Source organism: Diplotaxodon limnothrissa, linkage group LG19, assembly GCF_057381915.1.
Source record: "Diplotaxodon limnothrissa isolate DT_005_m linkage group LG19, D_limnothrissa_male_GT1.1, whole genome shotgun sequence".
NCBI classification, from domain to species: Eukaryota; Metazoa; Chordata; class Actinopteri; order Cichliformes; family Cichlidae; genus Diplotaxodon; species Diplotaxodon limnothrissa.
The window spans coordinates 14,207,852-14,212,250 of NC_140614.1; positions in this window are offsets into that span (position 1 = coordinate 14,207,852).

The following is a 4,399-nucleotide window of genomic DNA, read 5'->3' on the forward strand; positions in this document are numbered from 1 at the left end:
TGAAGTTTTTTGGTCCATATTAACATAATAGCATCACACAGATACTGCACATTTGTCAGGTGCTCATCCATGATGAAAAACACTCAGACCAGTCCATCTGGCACCACATTCAAAGTTACTTAAAGGAGCAGTCCCCAACCCTCGGGCCATGGACTGGTCCCGGTCTGTGAGTCGTTGCGAGAGTTGAGGCTCGGGTTGACATTTATGGTTTTCAGGGTTTTTATTGTTTGTTTGTTTTTTAAATCGTTTTTATCATTAACTCAGGTTCCCTGGGTCTTTTCCTGTGCATCATGAATAAATGTTCGTTTTTTGTTTTTTTTTTGGGTATCAGCACTGGTTTTATTTTGTTGTATTTATCTGCAACACTTTAAAGGCCGGTCCGTGAAAATATTGTTGGACAAAAACCGGTCCGTGGTGCAAAAAAGTTTGGGGACTGCTGACTAAAGTACTTTTTTTTTTCCTCCTGAAAAGAAGGAGGAGAGGGACCTGCTTTGAACTTCAGCAGATCATGTTGACCAAATCTACATGCCTAAATTATCTGATCAGCTGCCATGTGATTGGCTGATCGGATATTTGCGTTGAAGCAGTTGAATGGTGTACTGACTGAAGTGGCCAGAGAATATGTTTATCTACCTATTTTCAGAGGTGGGAAAAAGAAAACATCACCTAAACTGCCAGCTCAATTGACCGAGCAAAGACGTTGTATTAATGTTAAATTGTCATCTTCACTGTTGGAGTATTCAGCATTATATATTTGAACTTTGATGGTGACTGATTTTGTCATTTATGGTACGTAAACAAAAGTTAAAATTGTTAATGAGCTAACAGAAATAGTCTATCTGGACTGAGACAGGCTGACAGGAACCTGAAAGGACTTTCTGTTAAATCTGTTTAACAGATTAACTAAATTAAACTCACTGGTTTGATTAAGAACACTGTCAGGTGTCATTATCAGCTTCCAAGACTTGATTAATCCTGGACTAAAAGGAAAGACACTGAAGGCTTCCACAGAAAAACTTTGACTTGTTTATATTGTAAGATGAAGATGAAATGTGGACACAGACCTCACTCTTCTGCGTGGTTTCAGACTCTTGTCTTTAACTGTTTATCTCTCGCAGGATGGGAAGCTTTTAATGAGCAAGCAGGTTTTTTCCAGAGTGTATGTTTCCCTTGGACACGCTCATGTGGTCCATGTGTTTTACCCGCTGGCACAACAAAGATACAAAGATGAATCAACAATGCTTTTGCTGTATATTTGATTTTCCTGTCATTTCAGCGCTTGTTATCCATTTGAGGCAGACTGAGGGATTTGTTACTGGGAGGATTTTGTGCAGTTTAGCGACTGATTGGCTGTCCACTTGGCATAGGACCAACGAGGGAGGCTGGCAAAAAAATAAAACCGATTATAAGCAAGTAGAGCAAATGTTAATTCATAGCTCATTGTGACATCGACAGACTTTGTTCCAGCAGCAACATCCAGAGACAGATTGAGGTTTAAATATAACAGCTGTGGGCTGATTTGGAGATAATTGTCTGTCATCTTAATTTCATGTTCAAGCTATTAACATCTTATGAGTGACGCTAAATTAGGCAAATCAGGTCTAAAAATAAAGAATCAACTTTAGTATGTTTAAAGAAATGTTTCCATCCGCTGGGATGCTACTGTATTAAAAAGCTGTGATTTCACACCGGGAAGGAAATCCAGTTCAGCAGACCATGCTGTGGAGATGTAGGTATGAAGGAAACTGGTGCTGCTTTGCCATCTTAGAGCTGAGCTCTATCTTTATTATACTGTATCAACCAGCAGCTAATTGGCTTAGCTGGAGCTTATTCTGAACTCATCGCAGCACAAACATGTTTCATGAACAGCCTGATGTGGTACGACTTTCCCTCCTGGAGCTTCAAGAAAGACATTTAGTGATTTTCCTGCACGTGGCTCAGTTCCCTATGTACACTCAGTTGTACTCGCCTATTTTTGGCTATTTGTTTAATATAATTTATTAATAAACGAACCGAAAGAGTCATTCAGCATTTTTTCACATACACATTAAAAAGTCAGGGGATTTCTGGTGAATAAAAAGAAAATAACCTTCTTGCTACTTGTTTAATTCAAACATTTTTGTATCAGGCATACCAAATATAACTTTGATTGTTAACAAGAGAAACACAACAAGTTTGTCTCCCTGAGTTTTCTTTTCATAACACTTCCTTTTCTGCACCGACCTCAAACAAGAAAAATTATCTGTCCGTTTTTGTTTTAGCTGAACTTTCTGTGCTGCAGCCTGAGTTCATCCATCTCTCCTGGCCAGACACGTACGCCTCGGCAGCCTGATTACAGGAGGCAGGTCGAGGAGATTCCTTAAAAAATCTGGGACAAACTCTATAAATGCTCCCAGTCTGGCCCCAGACGTCTGAATGAGGAAAGACTGGGAAGCCACAGACTTCACCTTGATTTAGTTTGCAGTAGCAAGACATGCTCCCTGGTGAAAGAAGGGGGATAAACAAGAACCTCAATCTTCATGCCGTGTTTTAATGACAGCGGGCAACTTGTTTGGAAATCATGTGATCATGCGAGCTTCTATGTAATGACAAAAGCCTGTCTGTCCTTTTACATCATCAGCACACCTGTAAAGTTACTGCATAAATCTGATTTTTTCTTCTCATTTCTGAATTGTAATATTAAAAGTGAAGTTTACACACTGAAGCTTATCTGGAGTCTCTTATCTTCACATACGTCTGATTGTATGTGAAGAACTGGGGAGGAATTTTCTTCAAAAACTCTGTAGCTACATCATCCATCGTTTATATTGTCGACTGTGCTTGTCATGAGTTGCGACAGGAAAAGGGAGATAATAAACGGACTGGTAGCCTGTTAATATGCTGCTCTGGTTTTTTTGCTTGTACTGAATAAGTGCTGTTGGACTACAACCCAAATTCACACACATTGATGCGGAGCTTTATCGAAGCTTTAAAGTCACTTTTAATGTATCACAGAAACACTGAAACACCAGTGGATTCCTGTAATCTGCTTTGTAGTTGGTTGGTAAAGGTTTTGCTTTGTCATGGAGAGACTAGTCAGTTTTGTGACATGAGCATTGGAATGCAACAATGCCAACTGAAATGGCTGTTTCAAGTTTTTATCAGCTAAATATTTGGCTGGTAGCGCGATACGAGCAACCAGCACTGCGGACTGGCAACGGGGAAAATGTTATTTTTGACAAACATGAAGTCTGTGTGTGTTTATTGTGTTTGTGTGTTTGTGTGTGAGATGAGTGAAGGAGGAATGAAAAAGGAGCATCCTCCCACACACAGCTGCCAAATCGAACAGCAGATCCGTCCTCGGCTGCTTGTTTGGCAAGAAAGATTTCAGGCGCTTTCTTAACTTTCTTAAGAAGCTGTGTTTACATGCAGTAACTATCTGTCACACACCGGCTCAGGTCTTCAGGTTTTATCAGGTTTTCTGTGGCATTGGGTTAATGGATTGATAGCACTTCCTGAGGCTGTTTGAGCAGCGATGAGTTGCTTTCATGTTCACGGAAAACTGATGGTGGTGCTAATGATGTTGCGTGTTAGCTGTAACAGTGTGAGAGCTGGATGTGGCCATGTTAGGAAGCCTGAGGTCTTTACTGTGAATCGATTTCAACATAGCCAGGTTATCTCGATGCTATCTGAATTTACTTGCCATTCAATAGTCAAAGCGTTTATTGTCATGTGTGCACAGAAAAAGCATTTCTCTGTACAATGAACAAATAGATAAAATACAAATAGCATGGATAAATAAATGGAGACCAAAAAAATTGAATTTGAAAATAGATTTATGTGCAAAACAATGGCAATCAAAATAAGCGGTGACACTGTTCATAACTTCCCTTCAACTCATTCATGTCACCTAAAAGGTAAACCTGTTTCTCCATCACCTGTTCAGCTCTGATGATTCAGTAAGGACATCTCCTGGTTTCATCTTCATGTTTCCCTCTCACCACATATCCAAACCGACATAATGATCAGCAGCTTTTACAGCTGTGGCTCCAGCAAACATCAGCTGATACTAGAAATTAATATTAAATAAATTCTAACAACAGCTGATCAAGCTTAAACGTGCTGCTGTTGTTTACCGCGACATCCGCTGGTTTCCTGTTTCTGGCGCAAAGTGGGCGATAAACAAACAAGAGAGAAAAGCCGATCAGCTGATCACTGATCACTTTCATGATTGAATGAGAGAAGAAGAGGCAGCTGTGCTCATAAAGACGCAGAATAAATCCAGCTTTGTGTCTTTTTTCATTGTAGCTGAAGTCCGGGACAAACTGTGTTCCTTTTCACCTCGATACGAAACGTGTAATATTTTCTCTGAATACGAGACGATTCCGTTTTTTAGGGGACGGGTCACGGTTGGCAACTC